Below are 19804 nucleotides of genomic sequence, written 5' to 3' on the forward strand. Positions count from 1 at the left end.
CGTCTGTGGATACTGGAGTTGTTTCCATACCTTGACTATTGTAAATACTGCTCTAGTAAACATAGGGGTGCATATATCTTTTTGAATTGGTGTTTTCATTTTCTTCAGATAGATACCCAGCAGTGGAATTGCTGGATCATATGGTAGCTGTCTTTTTAATTTTTTGAGGAATCTCCATACTGTTTTCCATAGTGGCTGTACCAGTTTATCATCAACAGTGCCCAAGGCTTCCTTTTCTCCACAACTTCCCAACAGTTGTTATTTTTTATCTTTTTGATAATAGTCATACTAAGAGGTGGGAGGTAATAATAGCTCATGGTAATTTTGAGTTGCATTTCCCTGATGATTAGTGATGTTGAGCATCTTTTCATGGGTCTGTTGGCCATCTATATATCTTTTTTGGAAAAATGCCCGTTCAGATCCTGTGCTCATTTTTTAATCAGATTGGTATTTTGTTGCTGAGTTGTGTCTTTATATATTTTGGATATTCACCCATTATCAGATAGTGATTAAATCTCCTTGCTATTAATCAATTTATTCAGGTTTTCTATTATTCATGATTCAGTCTTGTAGATTATAAGTTGCTAGGAATTTATCAATTTTATCTAGGTTGTCTAATTTGTTGGTAAATAATTGTTCATAGTAGTCTCATGATCCTTTGTATTTCTGTGATATCAACTGTAACTTCTCTTTAATTTCTGATTTTATTTGAGCCCTCTCTCTTTGTTCTTGGTAAATCTAGCCAGAGGTTTGTCAATTTTATTTAGCATTTCAAAGAACCGGCTCTTAGTTTCATTGATCTTTTGTCTTTTTAGTCTCTATATCATTTATTTCCTCTCTGATCTTTATTATTTCCTTCCTTAATAACTTTAGGCTTTGTTTTTTCTAACTTTTTTAGGTGTACAGTTAAATTGTTTATTTCATATTTTTCTTGTCTCTTGATGTAGGCCTGTATTGTTATGAATTTCCCTCTTGGAATTGCTTTTGCTACATCCCAGCTTTTGGCATATCATATGTATGTTTTTGTGTGTCTGTAGGTATTTTTCAAATTTCTCCTTTGATTTCTTCTATGAACCACTAGTTATTCAGTAACATGTTACTTATTCTCCATGTATTTTAATTTTTTCCAGTTTTTTTCTTTTAATTGATTGTCAGTTTCATACCATTGTAATCAGAAAAGATCCTTGATATGATTTCAGCCTTCTTGAATTTATTGAGACTTGTTTTGTGTCCTAACATGTGATCTGTCCTCAAAAATGTTCCATGTGCACTTGAGAAGAATATGTATACTGCTCTTGGACAGAATGTTCTGTATATATCTGTTAAGTCCATCTGGCCTAATGTATTGTTTAAGACTGGTGTTTGCTTATTGATTTTCAGTCTGGATGATTTATTCAGTGATGTAAGTTGGATATTAAAGTCCCCTGGTGTTACTGTATTACTGTCAATTTCTTTTTTAGATGTGTTAATATTTGCTTTATATCCTTTAGTGTTCTTACGCTGGGTGCATATATATTTTTAAATGTTATATCTTCTTGCTTGAATGACTCCTTTATCATTATGTAATGCCCCTCTTTGTCTTTTATTACAATCTTTGTTAAAAAATTTATTAAAAAAATATTTTTAGATAGAAAATCAGGGGAGAGGGGCAGAGGGAGAGAGGGAGGCGGAGGAGAGAGAATCCCAAGCAGGCTCCATGCTTAGTGCAGAGCCCAACACAGGGCTTGATCCCATGACCCTAGGATAATGACCTGAGCCAAAATCAAGAGTCAGATGCTCAACCAGGTGAGCCACCCAGGCACGCTTACAGTCTCTGTATTAAAGTCTTTGTTGTCTGATATGAGTATAGTTACCCCAGCTTTCTTTTAATTTCCATGGAGTATCTTTTTCCATCCCTTCACTTTCAGTGTCTGTCCTTACTTCTGAAGTCTCTTGTAGGCAGCGTATAGATAGGTCTTGTTTTTATCCATTTAGCCACTTTGTCTTTTAATTGGAGAATTTAGTTCATTTACATTTAAAGTAATTATTGATAGGAATGCACGTACTGCCCTTTTGTTCATTATTTTCTGGCTGTTTTTGTAGTTCTTCTCTGTTCCTTCCTTATTTTTCTCTCTTCCTTTGTGATTTGATGACTTTTTTTAGTGTTATGTTTAGATTCCTTTCTCATTTTGTTGTGTGTATTTGTAGATTTTTACTTTGTGGTTACCATGAGGTTCACCTATATCACCTGTGTGTATAATAGTTTGTTTTAAGTTGATAGCAAGGTAAATTTTTTATATATTTATATGTAATACATATATATATATGGTTTTTATTTAAATTCAGGGGGTTAACATACAGTGTAATATTAATTTCAGATGTACAACCTAGTGATTCAACACTTCAGTACAACACCTGGTGCACATCACAACAAGTTTAATCCATACTCCCACCCACCTCCCCACTAGTAACCATCAGTTCTCTATAATTAATAGTCTGTTTCTTGGATAGCAAGATAAATTTGAACATTCTAAAATAACATTTTCACTTTCTCCCCCACACTTTATGTTTTTAATGTCACTTTGTATACATTTTTGGTGTTAATTTACTTGGATGTTTTTCTACTGTGTAGATGCTACCTAATTCATTTACACAGTTAAAGCTACAGTCTTTCACAAATTGATAAATTACTTATAAAAAGACAATAATTCTAATCCTTTCTGTTTTCAGCTGCAGTCAGCAATCTTTTTTATTCTCCATATGGTATAGTGTAGCCTTTAGCAGTACAGTATTATTTTCTTGATAGTTGCTCTGAGGACTAAAATTAGCATAATTTAAAATAACCTAATTCAGATTAACACTAACTTAATTTCAAAGGCATACAGAAACTTTGCTCTAATATAGCTCCATTCTCTACTCTTCCTTCATGCTATTGTCAAATTACATTTTTATTATATATTATATATATATCGTATATTTACTGTGCCTAATAAACCTATCAACACAAGTTTATAATTATTTCTTTATGTTGTGTCTTTGAAATCAGGTAGAAGAAGAGAAATTAAGAAAAATACAATTATACTGTTTTTTATATTTACCTGTATAGTTACCTTTACTTGTGATCTTTATTTTTTTATTGAGGTATGACTGGCATATAAAGTTGCTACGTATTTAATGTACACATCTTTATGAGTTTGAAAATAACTGTGAGGTCATTACCATATATAGTACCATAAACTGAACCATTACTTCTAGAAGTTTTTTCTCTCGCTTTTTCTCTTTTGGATAAGCACAAGTGAAACTATGTACCCTTTGACTAATACATTATATAGATTTGATTTACTGTCTAGCATTTTTGAATTTCAGCCTCTCTTTAGTATTTCTTGTCAAAGGTAGGTCTGGTAATGGTGCATTCTCTCAGCTTTTGTTTTTCTGGGAATGTTGTAATTTATTTTTCATTTCTAAAGAATAGTTTTGCTACATATAGGACTCTTGGTTGACAGTCTTTTTCTTAATTGTTTTTGAATATGTAATCCCAGTGCTTTCTGGCCTTCATGGTTTCCAAGATTTGGGGGAAGATTTGATAATCACTTTTTCAAAGAGATACAACTGGTACAGAATCATTGCCCTATAGTGAGTAGTGAGTTTGGCTGCTGGGAGATTCAGCCCAAGTAATGTGGTAATCTTCAAATGTGATTCATGCAAAGTGAAATTTGATGTCAAGTAGAAGGGTGTTCCTTCAGGTATTCACCTCTGCCTAAACATGTAGTAGGCATTCACCAAGGAGGCACACAGTGGGCTAAAAAAAAAAAAAAAAAACCAAGGTAGGGAACTACACATGCAAATCAGAGAGAAAAGGATGTGGTCTGATTAGGAAGTTCAGTTACCATGCTGGAGGACTGTAAGAGTGGAAGAAAATGGTAACAGGTTAGAGGTTGGTAGTGACCACATTTTACTAAGCCCTTCAGATAACTCCACAGAAAGTGGGAATACTACTAATACATATGGTGAAAGATAAAATCATATTTGCTTTTCCATATGTTAAAGTAAGGGAATTAGGGACACCTTTTCAGGTCCAGTTATCAACACTGTGGACTCAATCCCAAATCAGCCTAAGGACAGCCTGAAGGAAGGAATGTGGGATATATGGAAAGTCAGTAGTCATGTCACTATGCATACATTTGTCCAAGAAATGGGACAGGATCAGGCCTCCTTATGGGCAAACAGGAGATCACTGAACCCACAAAACGAGGAAGACAAATAGAAGAAAGGCCTTCTATGTTTTGTCTCATCATTGACGCTTTACAAGTTACCTGACCAGGGAAGTAGAATGGAGCTAACATTTTAAATAAAGGTGAGAAAACTATATATTTGAAGAAGATTGGCATAAAGGCAGGCTACAGAGGAATATTTCCTTGTGGGGAAGTAAGGAACAAGCTTTGAGGTCAGAGTGAACTGATTTTATACCATAGCCTGGCTACTTTGTCACCTTATTAGCTTCCTCATAGTTATGGGGGTTAGTTATTTTAAAAATAATATTTGTTTATGACATTGCAGATATTCAATAAATTATTGTTATTTATCAATTATAGAATAGCTCATTGGAATAAGAAATGAAGTAAAGGCTTTGCTCAAACAAATTATTATTCTCTAGCAATTATTTCTATAACCTGTTAGGGACTTTGTGTTGGATGATGAACAGAAACTCCTGCAGGAATTGATGTTGGTGACTCACCACACAATTAAATTCAGAATCATGGTGGTAAAGGAAGTCAGGGGAATACATAATATAATTATTCAGTATACAAATGAAACTCTTAACAAAATGTAGTAGTAAGTCAAGTTTTGAAGATAAAATGTAAAAGTCAATAATCACAGGAAATCAGTGGACTGTTTAAAACCATCTTATTAAAAGTTTGAGATAAATGTTTTTAAAAGCAAAACAACCAGCCATTCAAGATAGCTTTCTAGATCCTTCACCTCCTTCTGTTACTGTGTTTGATACCCTAGTTCATGCTTTTACTGCTTTTTAAAAAATTTTAATGGTTATTTATTTTTGAGAGAGAGACAGAGTGTGAGCAGGGCAGGGGCAGAGAAAGAGAGGGAGACACAGAATCTGAATCAGGCTCCAGGCTCCAAACTGTCAGCACAGGGCCCGACAGGGGGCTCAGACTCACAAACTCTGAGCTCATGACCTAAGCCAAAGTTGGAAGCTTAACTGACTGAGCCCCCCTGGTGCCCCTGGATTTTATTACTTTTACATCAACTATGACAATAATAAACCAGTAGTTCTTTGTTTTTAAGTTCTGTTTTTATTTTTTATTTTTATTTTTTATTTTGAGAGAGCATGAGCAGGGAAGGGGCAGAGAAAGAGGAGGAGAGAGAGAATCCCAAGCAAGCTCCATGCCCAGCATGGAGCCCGATAGATGACTTGATCTCACTAACCATGAGATCATGATCTGAGCTGAAATCAAGAGTCAGACACTTAACCAACTGAGTCCCCTGTGTGCCCCTAACCCAGTAGTTCTTATTGTCATCTGATATTTGCTCGTACAGACCACCTGCCACACTGCCCCATCCATCTTTCTTTCCATTCATCCATTCATCCTTCCAAATATTTATCCATGCACTAGGTGCTGTATTCAATATCAGGGATCTATTAAAAACAAATACCTCTGGAATTCTCTATTCTCAGTAAATACTCAATCCCATGAGGAGGGCACATAAGTCATAAAAATGATAATGCACTATGATAAAATAACTACTTCTGGGATTGGTTGATTTAATTAGAGTTACCCATACATCTAATTATTATGCAGCTATTCATATTGTTAAATGAAAAGGGAAATAACAAAATATTATAATATTGACATCGTGATGTTATCAGTATATCTACTATCTACGTATTAATTATATAGCTATATTTTAGGTAACTTTCTGTATGTATATATGTGCCTGAAAACATCAAGAATGATATTGATCTTAACAGTGTTAACAGTTTTTTAATGGACTGTCAGAGTTGGGGGAATTTTCAGCTACCTCTTAACTCTTTTGTAGATTGAATTTTTTACAATAAGCATGTATTATATGTGTAATTAGATTTATAATATAAGAGCTTTACACAAGCAATATCCAGCTGTACTTGACATGGGGTTTAAGTGAATCTTAGTCCCACTTCTTCCTAGACGTTACTTGACGTATCTCTGCCTCACTTCTTAATCTGAAAAATGGTGAACATTATAGCGCCTTCTTCATAGAGTTGTCAGTATGAAAAGATAATCCAGAGAAAGTCTTGTTCGATGATATATGGCAAAAAGTAAATGTTGGAAAAAGTTTGGTGATAGAAGAGAAGGAGAAGAAAAGGAGAAGAAAAATTAATCCATTTAAAGTCCTCATGCCTATCTCAATAAGGAGTCTCACAGTCAAAGAAACAGTAGACAAGAAGGTCTTGTCCTCTCTTTTGAGCTACACTGTTTTCTCAGATTTGCCCAATGGAAGGCCCTGCCACTTATTAGCACATTTCAGGTGGTTCTCATGATTGTTCGATATAGTGCAAGGATCACAGTTGGCCTGTGGAAAGAATGGAGTGATGGAAATGGTTAGCAGGAATCATGGGCAATAATGTCAAAGATCTGCCTCACCTCAGAGGGCCCTATGGATCAAAACCCACCTTAACACATAAATGGAAGTAAGTGTGCATGGAATACATTTCCCAGGGAGATGTCCTGCCCTGAAGTCTAGTACCAGTTGATATTCCTTGTGTGGGCTTTTAAAGTACCTAAGGGTATCCAAGTATTCTTTTTTTTTTTAACAACTAAAAGCAGTATATCTAGAGTATCAGGACAACGGGAAAATAGCAGTAAGGAGGTATGAGTTGTGAAACGGTATTGTCAAAGTTAGTGTGTAGTGATTCATCTGAGTTTGATTCTGCTATGAAGAGTCCATGGAAGCTGTAATGTTACTAAAGTAACACTAATGTATTCTTCTCAATCCTGTTGATATAGTTTTCTGGCCTTTGTTGAGGAAATTGAACCATGCGCTCCAAGTTTGAAATATAATAATGAGGAAAGATGTGCACCAAACATGGCAAGAAGGCTGCAGAACTTCTGGACCTGAGGCAGCTTGTGGAGTTGGGACATGTCCATCTGAAAGGTAAACTGTGTGGAGAGACGAGGCTGACTATGCCTTGTTGCTATGCAAGACCCCAAGGTTACTGAACATTTTTCTTGGAAGGAGGAGAGTAACGATGACTGAGGCTGAGCAAGAGTGTTGAGACAGAGACTTTAGGAGTTATAATTTTGTGCATACAGAAGATATTAAGGACTCTGATAATTTTTTTATGCTCCTGAGTCTGTGGATTAAGACTCCTGTACATTACATATAAGGACCTGATTCCATTTAACTAAGAATTCTTATAGCACTTATATGCAACAGGGACCAATTTCACCCCCTTGAATTGGTACTTATTCATTTTGAGACAACAATCATCACATTTTAAAAACAGCACATAATGATAACTATAACGTCTTAGAAATTCTTTCACATGTGTAGTGTAAAGTGGATTCTGATGAGAATAACTTTGAAAGACTTCCAAATACTGCTTTAGAACCTCTGATAACATAATGTAGTTGTCAGAGACAGGAGAGAGGGGGGAAATGAAACTTTGTTTGGATCTGCTGAAGAGATTCATTTCTCCCTCCTTCCCAAAGGATACTTAAACATGGAGGCACCTGGGTGGTGAAACTTAAGATGCCTGTTTCAAACTCATAAAAACCAAAACCAAACAAAAAAGACAAGACCTCTTTCTAGAACTGGAGAGTCACAAAGCAGACAGTACTACTGTAGTAGTACTCAGACATCAAAACAACCTTAATAAATCAAGACATGGGCTAAAATTATAAAAAACAATATAGGTAAATCTGTTTTGCCAGTGATGAAATGATGACCAATCAGAATTTAAAGGTGTTTTCAGCTAATGATAAACTTCTTTGTCCAGAAGAAGACACATTTGATTTTTTTTAATTTTTTTAATGTTTTATTTATTTTTGAGACAGAGAGAGACAGAGCATGACAGGGGAGGGGCAGAGAGAGAGGGAGACACAGAATCCAAAGCAGGATCCGAGCTGTCAGCACAGAGCCCGACGTGGGGCTCGAACTCACAAACCATGAGATCATGACCTGAGCCGAAGTCAGACACATAACCAACTGAGCCACCCAGGTGTCCCGACACCTTTGAATTTTGTTTAAAACAATATAATTGATGATGCCAAATAGCAGGTACCTTTGACATCCAAATATTTTCAGATAATGGACATTAGTGATTTCAGAGCAAACAGTTGCTATAGGAACTATGAATTATTGAACATAAGTGTTAGAACAGGCGAACAGACATTCAAATCAGAGAACATACTTAGTAAATTTGGTAAAGTTTTTCCAAGGGGCAAGAGTGCAGTCATAAAAAAAAATAGAATACTTTGGCTCTTCAAAAGACACTAGCCTTGGGGAAGTTAAAACTCAGAAATCCTGGATCTGGTCCTTTTAGAACATATCCAGGCAAGCACAGAATTGAACTTGACTATCTGTGAACTATTCCCAAATAATGATGCCACTACGGGAAGGAGAGAAGGTTAAGGTAGTTGATCTTCATGGATTAGGGAAGCCAAGCATGAACCATAGATTTCAGTAATACCATATCTCCTGGAGGTACCTTTACCTCAAAGAGAAGCACGGCCACCTTCATTAATGTACATCCTCTGTGGTTGCACAGGGCACTGCACTTAGAGTGGAGCCACACTTGATTTAATTCTCTGCTGTCACTGTCTTGAAATTCTTAATAATTTTCCAACAAGGGGCTCTAAATCTCATTTTGCACTGGACCTTGAAAATTGCACAACTTATTTGGAGGAGAGGTTTTATGTTTCAAAGCATATAGAAATTGTCTTGCAAGAGATTTCTCTTCCTGGTAAATAGCCTAGAAACATAGACCTTTAAGACTAAAGGGACCATATTGGCTGGGACAAGAAACATCTGACTGGTGTTAAATGTAGCAGTCAGTGACACTTTGGGGCAGTGAAGTTTCTGGAAATGTTTATGGAGGTCTGACCAGGACGGTAAAATTGGATTTCAGACATCACTGAATTTCCCACATCCCAGAAGGATGGGGCCAGAGTCATAAATAATTGATTTAAGGAAATAAAGAATCTCATTCTCTTTTGCCTAACTGACTTTTGGACATCCAAACCCCTTGTAAGACAATGGAGAGTTTTCTGCAATAGGAGTTCTGAACTCAAGACTACATACTAACTGTACAAACTTCAACTATCCACTTAAAAATTTCGTGGATCAGTTTAAGCAGGATTTGATCTGCATATGAGAACTCACTCCATTTTAGAGTATAATGAAATACATATTATAAAGATGTTTTACAAATTATAAATAATAATATAAAAATAAGGTAGTGGTTTGTGATCAGTAGTTTTTGTTGCCACACTTGAAAGATAAAATTAAACTTGTTAACATGAATTAATAAGACAGTGCTCTAAAAAAGTTGAAAAGATTTTAAAGTACCTTATTTTATAAAGACATAGATTAAAAGAATATGCACTTAAATCTGTACCATTATAAATATAATAACATAAAGATAATGTGACTTATTCATCACATTCTTGAGTGATAGAGCAAGGAAGTATTCTTCAAAACGCACCAGAGGGAAGTATCATACAAATGGAGAGAAATCTTAATTTGAATAATAGACAGCAATTTATGGGGTTCATCAATCCTAGTGTATATAAAGGCTGTAAGGTGGAAAAGATTCAAACTGATAGGAAGTAAAATGATGATAATAAACTACTGAGAACACTCTTTAAAGAGGCCCCAAAATATTTAGGTAAATATTAAAATTAAATATAAAATTAAATATAATTTTATTTTTTTATTTTAGGTACATATAAAAATTAAACCATGATGGTAACATCAAAAAGGGAAATTGTTGGATTTTGCTAATTTTGCGTAGCACCTAACTGGGAGAATACTTGCTACAAGGGCCATAGGCATGTTTGATAATTTTTAAACTCTTCATTTGTGCTCCCTCAGAATAAAAGTATGTTCTTCAAATTATATTTCAGCCTAGCTGTTGATACTGATATGTCCCATATTTAATTTTAAGTAGAAAAGGAGCCAGGTATACAATCGTGAAAACAAGAAGCTAAGAATTACAAGTTCTAATCCACTAATAAATGATATTTATAAATTGAATGTTACTATTCAGCAATCATGCTCCATGTAACTCACACAAGGATGGCAATATTTTCATTCTCTTTAAAGAAACCACAACTCAGGAAGGTTAACGTGATTTTCTTAAGGAACTTGCACCTTCTCACTCAGAGCCAAGTGTTCTAAAGTGCTCATTATGGGGCACCTGGGTGGCTCAGTCGGTTGAGCTTCCACCTTCTGCTCAGAGCATGATCTCATGATCTGTGAGTTAGAGCCCCGTGTCGGCTCTGTGCTGACAGCTCAGAGACTGGGGCCTGCTTCAGATTCTGTGTCTCCCTCTCTCTCTGGCCTTTCCCCATTCATGCTCTGTCTCTCTCTGTCTCAAAAATAAATAGACATTAAAAAATAAAAATAAAATAAAATAAAATGCTCATTAAAACGTATAAAATGGGTTTTTATTAACCAGTCTAGTAGTAATTACACTGTGACTTTTAGTGGGTTTATTTTTATCTGTTCTAGGAGAAGGCTCTGTCTTCCTAAGTGGATGCTGTGATAGTCCACCCAGATCCCCATCGCTCTTCTCTCCAGGACTGAAGAACCCATCCCGATGAATATGAAACCTAAGCAGATGCAATCATGGTATCTCTTCCACCTTTACATTTTGATTACTTTAAGGACCAGCGTATGACCCAGGCTAGACCAACCAGAGTTTCTCTTAGAGATGTTTTTCAAATTTGGGCAGGGTGAGACTTCCTTATCCTCTGAACACAACCCAGAAGGGGTCTACTGCATATCATGCCCATTGCTGTGTAGTCTGAGTGAATAAAAGAAGCAGAAAGCAGGGACAGAAAGAATTTTATGCCCTGCCCTTTTTATCATACTAGATAATTGAGCTCATGCATTAGCCTTTTTGCTTCAGTTAATTCAAGTTGAATTTCGGAATATAAAATCAAAGGACTCTGAGAAATGAATATCTTCAAGGTTTATAAAAATGAAATAAAGAGACCACTCATTTATTAAGGTGGTTGGAAAAATTTAGGTTTCATTGTATATTCACCATTTGGAGGAAAGGAAATAAGCTATTTTTCCACAGGGACTGTGGTAAGTCCTATATTATGTTTAGCATTTCCCAGATGGTTTGGGGTTTTTTTTTTCCCTCTAATGTGGGTCTTTTTATGATAACCTTCTATATTATTTTCAAATGCCTGATAATATATTTACTACACTGTCAAATATTAATGTCAATTTGACTAGTTTATATAAATCTCAATGAAAAAAATGTTTTTCTTCAATACTTTAAAACTGTCAGTCTCTTCTTGCATCCAAAGATATTATGATGTTAGTCTGATTCTTGTTTCTTTGTAGTCCATCTTTCCTCTCTTTCTGGAATTTCTTATCTTTTTTCACCCTTCTTTTGGCCTTATTAGGTTCCTTTTCAATATAAGGTATTTATTTCACCTTTAATTTGCCAGTTTTGTCTTTGCTTTTTCTTCAAATCTCTCTTTCCCTGCCTCTCCCTTCCTCCCTGTTTCTCTTCTTTCTACTCCTCTCTCCTTCCTCTCTTTTTAAAAAATTGTCATCTTTTAGTATGTGTTGCTACTCTTCTGTATTCTGTATTTTTAAACTTGTCTTTTGTGTATGCTCTCTATTTTTTCTGCATTCAGGAAGGGTAATTCCATTTGTTGTTCTACCTCACAAACACACTTATTGTGTTCCTTATTTCAATAATCATAGATTTAATGCCCTAATAATTCTATTGAATTCATGATTGTGGTTCTTGTTTCATATTGTTAATATACTTACTAATGTACAGTTACTTTACATGTGACCTCTTTTTGTAAGCTTTATAGGGTTTTCTCTTTCTCCTGGAATAGTGAATGTTCCCAATGATATGATAGAGTGTGGGTCATGTTCTAGGCCCTTGACAGACCATTTTAATGTGGAGATTTATCTTTCAGTTTGGAAAATTTCATTCTTTGACAATTTACTTTCATCTGTTTTTTTCTTTTATTTCTCATACTGCAATTAGATGTTGGAACTGGTCATTTGTTTGCCCATTTTCTTATTTTTAATCTCTTATTTTTCATCTCTTTGTCTCATTCTACTTTTGTGAGATTTTTCTCAACTTTATCTTTCAGCCCTTCTGTTGAATTTTCACTTCTGAATATCTTACTGTTATTTTCAAGAACTCTTTGATGTTCTTTGATTTTTTCCTGTTTTAGTAGAATTCTCTGTTTCTTGGATGAAACATCTTGTGCTCTGTTTTAATATTTTCAGTTTTCTTTTACTATACATAGTGTCTTTGTTTCCTTCAGTTTTCACTTTTTTTTCCTAAGTATGAGGCTCATCAAAGGCCTACTTTTGGGGGCTGTCATTTTAAATTAAGAGTGAGAAGCTAGAAAAGCCTCTTCTCTGTTGTCTTAACTATAGGTTTATGAGACCTCAAGTCTATCTTTTATTAATGGATCTCCCAAATGTCAGTTTTAGGACATTTTTTTCTCTGAGGAAATTAAGAAAATAATCCTACTCTCCTGCCTGATAAGTATATGCCTAGGTGTTATGGACTGGAAGCATGAAGGACCAAGTGGGCTGAGAATACCACAGTTTAGTGTATAGACTTAAACTTAATTCTGCCCTTTCAATTATGCATCTTAGCCACGAGTCATGTTCTCCACTGCGACTAGTGTCCCCACCCATATCTTCACTGGTTCAGTTTCTCCAGAGACTAAACCTCACTGACCCTCAGTTGCCAAAAGGGAGTAATAATAGTCAGCTGACTACAGCCTGAAGAAGGGGCACAGGAAGGGAATCAAACATCAACAGATACAGGATTTCTCTTTTTTTAAATTTTTTTTTAAATATTTATTTTGAGAGAGACAGAGCAAGAGAGTGCAGTGGGGGAGGGAGGGAGAGAGAGAGAGAGAGAGAGAGAGAGAATCCCAAGCAGACCCTCCGTAAACAGTGCAGAATTCCATTTCTGAGTCAAAATTAAGAGTTGGATGCTTAAGTGATTGAGCCAACAAGGTGCCCCCGGATATAGGATTTCAAAATATCCTTATAATGCCAGTCATGTGCCTCAGCCCAACATGCAAAAGTATGCATTATTTCCAGTTGCTGAGCCACTCTTGAGATTCCACACGAAAATATGTCTCCTTTGCCCCATGAAGGCAGTTCCATTGTCATTTCCTTTGCTTTCCTTAAGTCGAGTACCGCTCCACCATCTTTCTGCCTTCCAATATTTTTAAAATGGCTTCTATGCTATATAGTCATGTTCTCAGTGCCCTTATTTGTTAATAATACCTCTAAAAAAGTCACTGTTAGTTTGGTGCCGCTTTTAGAGGAAGAGGACATATTATGCACATGCAGTAAGACCAGCAAGATTAATTAGAATCTTAAATTTGTCTTCCTATTTTGTTGACATAAATAGCTTCATGATTGCAAGCTTCTTTGATATTTCTCTGCTTTATTTTTTTTGTTTTTTAAAAAATATTTATTAACCAAATGCTGCTTGCTATAAGACTGTAGAATCATAATTATTTTTATCCTGTTATTAATTGAATGTCTATTTTTCTACTAACACCTCTAAACTATCAGAATCCTATCCCTCAGCAGGATAAGGTAAATGATAGTTTTACTGCCTGCAACCCCTTTATATGATTAAAGTAATATTATTTGTAAAAAGGACAGCTTTTTTAAAAAACACCTTTTAAAATATATTTTTGCTTTATTGTTCCTTACAAAAACTGTTTAGATTACATTTCTGAACCTTGTTATTATAGCCCTTATTTAGACATTCATTTTTGAGTTTTAACGAGTGGTTGTTCCCATTTATTCTGTCTTCCTCATACTTGAGATATTTAGCGTTAGCCAGTTTGTGTCTTTGTTTTTGTTTTCTTTTTCTTTTTTGTGTTTTTGTTTTTGTTTTGTATGAAGAAGTACATGGATGGGTTAATTCTTAATTCCTGAGATGGTTTCTCTGTTGCCCTCAAATATGAACATAATATAACTTTGCTGCAAGGTATACTCATAGGCATTCTCATCCTTAAAATTCTGTGTGCTTTGAACTCCACTGGACCATCTAGGGTATGTGAATAGGCTTCAGGGAGTTTGTGAACCAACTCCTTGTATGAATGAGTATATGTGCATTTTTTTTTCATGGAAAAGATGCATAATCAGATTGTCAAAGATAACCACTTCTCCAAAAATTTGTTTATAAACTTTGTAGCAATGTATTCTGATATTTGGTATTGCCAAATACTAAACAGCATATATTTTCTTTGCCAATAACTTGCTGAGAAGCTTGTAGGACTTTTACTTTATGTTTTAATTTCAGAAATTTCACCCCGGTATGTCTACAAGCTTTTCTTTTTCCATTAACTTTGCCAGGTGCTTCAAGAGTCTTTTAGTCTGAAAACTTTAGCCTTGTGTAAACTCTGGGAATTTTTTTCTGTTGTTTCTTTATATAATTGATTTTCTCCACCATCTTTGTTTTCTTTTGAGATTTTTGCAGTGGATATAAAGGATCCTTCCTTCTTTTTGTACCTTAATATCTCTTCTTTTAGCATCATATTCAACTACTTTACCCTTTACCTCAAGGATTTGAAAACAATTGAACTGTTAAAGTAATTCACTGCTAAAGCCGGTGGGTTTTTTTGTGTTTTGTTGTATTTTCCTTTTTCTTGAATCAGGCTGAATTTAACTGGAACAGTACACACACTCTCTATCTGGCACAAATACATAACTCGGAATTGTGCTATTTTCATAACAGTACCCATTTTCTAAAAATGCCAAATATTCGAAGGGAAACATAGGAGCCAGTTTTAAAGATCTGTTAATGGTGGTAGAATTTGGGGGGCATACAGGAATGTGAAGCAGGTTCTTTGCTCATCTTTATTCAGAACCTTCTTTGACAGTCCACTGTTTTGGTAATGGGGTAATTCTCCCTCGTTTATTTACTATCTACTTTACTAATTCAAGGCCTGTGTGGATGTTCTAAAATCTGATTTAACCCTACTCGATGCATAGACTGGCCAGCCTCTAGTTTACTATGCTCAAGGCTTAGGGATTTTGCCAGAACTGTCTGGGCACACACTCAAAATTTAGAGCTGCTTTCTAAAATGCTTTTATTTTTTAAATAATAATTTACTCTTACTTGATACCCTCTGCCATTCCTTAATATTTACTGTGCCCCAAAACTTTTAATGGCTCAGCATTTTCCCCCAAATAATAAAATCCAAGGAACTTTGCATTTAATAGATTTCTCAATCTATGGATTTCTCCAACATGGACAAACTATCTATCTTTTCAACCAAACAAGACTGTTCATTATTTCCTAGATAGTTTTGTTTCTGATACTTTACCCTCACGTCCAGCATGTTGTCCTCCATCTTCACCTGTATAAATATTCAAGAACTGATTGCTCACCCAGGATGCTACTTTAAGATCTGACTTAATAAAGGAGTTAATAAAATGAAGTCTTTGATTGGTAGTCCAAACCAATTGGTGGAATTAGGAAGCTCAGATAGGAGGTGAAAGAAGTTATCTTGCTCTTCAAAGCTGTCAATAAATTTCAAGAATACAAAGGACTATATCAACACCTTGGGGCTATTTAGATAGACACAAAATGTAGAACTCTGAGGTTTAATAGCATAAGCTGACAGAAATATTAACATCTACTTGATCACATGGTTGGCCCAATAAGTACCAAACAAACAAAAAACCCAGAACTCATGTGCCAAATTCCCATGAGTTTAGACTCCAATGAACAGAGCTCATGTATATGTGGAAAAAAAAAACTATTACTTTCATTTTTATCTGATTTACCTAAAAGCAAGCAAACAAAGATAACAAAACACAGGGTTTTTAAAGGTGCCATCATAAGTAAAGTGTATCTTTTCCCTCTAGGAACATTCCAAATCTAGCAAGTTTCTGGGCTTCTTTGTGATAAAACTAACAAAATATGCTAAGAAGGCATCCTGTGGAAAATATCAAAACATCAGATTTCATTGAATTTATAGCACCATTAATTTCACAGATATCTCAAAGGAAAGGAAATAATGGCGATGGTAAGATCGTATTTATTGAAAGTTAATTTCCTGGTTCTGAAATAATACAGTGTGGGAAAATGAGTGTTTTATAGAATTAGTGAAATACAGGGTATCCCATTTGTCACTAAGGAGCACTCTTGTGGTCAGGGTCTTCCCTTCCTTGCTGAATTCCCTTTAATTTTTCAGTGAAATACCTAAAATTAGACTCAGTTGATACTCCTGTATAGACTCATTTTTTAAGAAAACTACCTGAGCTGCTTCTAATCACTTTGACCCAAATCCAAAGAAATTGGAGTGTAAAATTTATGTAGAATAATGCCAAACATTTGCTAAACCATTTGTGATTTCTTTCCAAACAAAATGTGGATATGGCTACTGCTACTATTTAAGAAATGAAGGTAAAAGGTGAGATGAATATTGCCATACATTTGACATTACCATTAAAAGAAAAACATCTACAATCATATCTTAAGTACACCTAATGTTAGACAGGAACTTTCCCATGAGTATTGTGCTTTTTAGTGTACTTAGGCAACTCAGAATGTAATAAAACCCAAGATACCAAATTTGGAAAAAGCACTGCATGGTAAGATAGAATGTTTGGTAGGCCATAATGCTTTTTAAAATATGTTCTTAATTAGCTTCTTTGCATTGTTGTTTTTGGTGTGGTATACTAACTGTACTTTTCCCCCCATTTTTTAACTTTGCTGAGGAATAACTGACAAAGATAATTGTATATATTTAAAGTGTACAATGTGATAATTTGATATACATGTACATTGTAGAATGACTGAGGTAATGCATGCATTAATTAAGTAGCTTTGGTTTTGATCTGCAAAAGATATATGTGATTTTAGTAAATCTTATTATATGTAAGCTAAAACAAATGAATCACTCAGACATACTTAAAATTCTTGCTAAAACAGTAATATAAAATTAAAAAAATAAATTGCAACAAAAGTTATACAAATGTTCATTGACAAAACAAAATCTAAGCTGTAATTATTTTAAATCAATAGCATGGTTATAATTGGTAGTAGTGGAAATCACATAATTGGTAAACAAATAAAAATTAAAGGAATCATAATTTTAATGTGGACGACTTCAGATGTAGTAAGTTAGAGACTTCATATGTCACATCGAAAATGTTTCTGTAGTTTAAATAGGTTACTCAAAATATTTAGGAGAAACTAGGACTTAATCTGCCCAAAATGTCAATAAACTCAACTCTGATTGTATTTTATTGCTTCTGAGATAAGTTTATCTATCTCTATTCTTCATATTATCCTTAGGTCTTAACCTCCTGATCCCTCATTTATCTTCACTCTTCAGTGAGCCTTTTTTTTTTTTATTATAACTCTGTACTATGATCTTGATTTTTTTTATTTTTTTCATTTTTATTAACAAATACAGTTAACCCTTGCACAACATGGTTTGAAATTCACAGGCCTACTTATACGTGGATTCTCTTTTTTTTTTTCTTTTTACAATACACTAATCTTAATGTATTTTCTCTTATGATTCTCTTAATAATTTGTCATCCTTTAGCTTACTTTACTGTAAGAATATAGTATGTAATACATGTAACATACAAAGTATGTGTTAATCATCTGTTTTTGCTACTATTAAGACTTCCAGTCAGTAATAGGCTGTTACTAGTTAAGTTTGGGGGGAGTCAAATGTTATATGTAGATATCCCTAGAACTTACTTTATAACTGGAAATTTGTACCTTTTGACCATCTTCCTTCACTTGCCCCTCACCCCACCCCTGCCTCTGGTAACCACAAATCTGATCTCTTTTTCAATGAGTTTGGTGTTTAGTTTTTTTAATTCCACATATAAATGAGATCATAAAGTATTTTTCTTTCTCTGACTTATTTAACATAATGTCTTCAGGACTCATCCATGTTGTCACAAATAGTAGGATTGCCCCATTTTTATGGTTGAATAATATTCCATTGTGTGTAGGTGTGTATGTGTGTCTGGTGTGTGTGTGTGTGTGTGTGTATTGTGGAAGATATACTTCTTTATTCATCCATCAGTGAACACTTAGGTTGTTTCCTAAGTGTTGGCTTGGCTATTGAGAATAATGCTGTTAGGAACATGGGGGTATGGATACCATTTTGAGTTAGTGTTTTTGTTTCCTCCAGATACATTCCCAAAAGTGGAACTGCTGGGTCTTATGGTAACTCTGTTTTTAACTTTTTGAGTAACTTTCATCCCATTTTCATAGTGGTCACACCAGTTTACAAAACCCCCAACAATGCACAAATGTTCCCTTTTCTCCTATCTATGCCAGCATTTATTCTCTTTTCTTTTGTAACGATGGCCATTCTAACAAGTGTGAGGTTACTTTAATTTGCATTTTCCTAATGACTACTGATGTTGAAGATGTTTTCATATGCCTGTTGGCCATTCATATATCTTCTTCAGAAAAATGTCTATTCAAGTCATCTGCCCATTTTTTAATTGGATTATGTGGGGTTTTTGCTATTGAGTTGTATGAGTATATATTTTGGATATTATCCCTTTATCATGTAGATACTTTGCAAAAATTTTTTTCTCATTCTGTAGATTGTATTTTCACTTTGTTGATGTTTCTTTTGTTATGCAAAATCTTTTTAGTTTGATATAGCCCAACTTGTCTTTTTTTACTTGTTGCTTGGGCTTTAAAAGTATGATTTTCCAAAAAACCATTACCAAGATTCATGTCAAGGAGTCTTTTCACTATGTTTTTTTTCTAGGAACTTCTGGGTTTTACATCTTACATTGAAGTCTGTAATCCATTTTGAGTTAACTTACCTGAGTTGTATAAGATGGGGTCAAGTTTTACATGTAAATACCTAGTTTTACATGTAAATTCTTTTACATGTAAATACCTAGTTTTCCCAGCACCATTTATTGAAGAGACTGCCTTTTCTGCATTGAATATTCTTGTCATTCTTGTCAAATATTAGTCAATCATATATGCTTGGGTTTATTTCTGGGCTTCTGATTCCGTTTCATTGTTCTATTTGTTTTTATAACAATACCGTACTAATTACTATAACTTTATAGTACCCAGGCTTACCTCATTTTATTGTGCTTTGCTTTATAGCACTTTCCAGATACCGTGTTTCTTATAAATTGAAGGTTTGTGGCAACCCTGCATCAAGCAAATCTATTGGCACCATTTTTACAACAGCATTTGCTTAATTCATGTCTCTGTATCACATTTTGCTAATACTCACAATATTTCACATTTTTTCATTATTATTATATTTTTTATGTTCATCTGTGATCAGTGATCTTTGATGTTACTATTGTAATTATTTTGGGGCACCACAAACCACACCCACCTAACATGGCAAACTTAACTGATAAATGTTATATATGTTCTGACTGTACCACCAACTGGCCATTTCCACATCTCTCTCCCTCTCCTTATTCCTCCCTATTCCCTGAGACCAACAGTGTTGAAAGTAGGCCAATTAATAACCCTACACTGTCCTCTAAGTGTGCCAATGAAAGGAAGAGTCAGATGATAGGCAGATTTTATTGTTGCCTTATTTTAGGAAATTAGCAT

The 19804-nt window shown here is 34.6% G+C and overlaps 1 long non-coding RNA gene across 1 annotated transcript in view; it reads left to right on the top strand.

Moving 5' to 3' along the window:
- Nucleotides 1–19804, top strand: part of LOC123383379 — a 135543-nt gene that overhangs the window by 77898 nt on the left and 37841 nt on the right. Inside the window, exons 4-5 of the long non-coding RNA XR_006593069.1 lie at nt 6984–7131; nt 10711–10830. This is a non-coding gene — a long non-coding RNA (uncharacterized LOC123383379). The remainder of the gene's footprint in view (nt 1–6983; nt 7132–10710; nt 10831–19804) is intronic.

Source organism: Felis catus, chromosome X (assembly GCF_018350175.1).
Source record: "Felis catus isolate Fca126 chromosome X, F.catus_Fca126_mat1.0, whole genome shotgun sequence".
NCBI lineage: Eukaryota > Metazoa > Chordata > Mammalia > Carnivora > Felidae > Felis > Felis catus.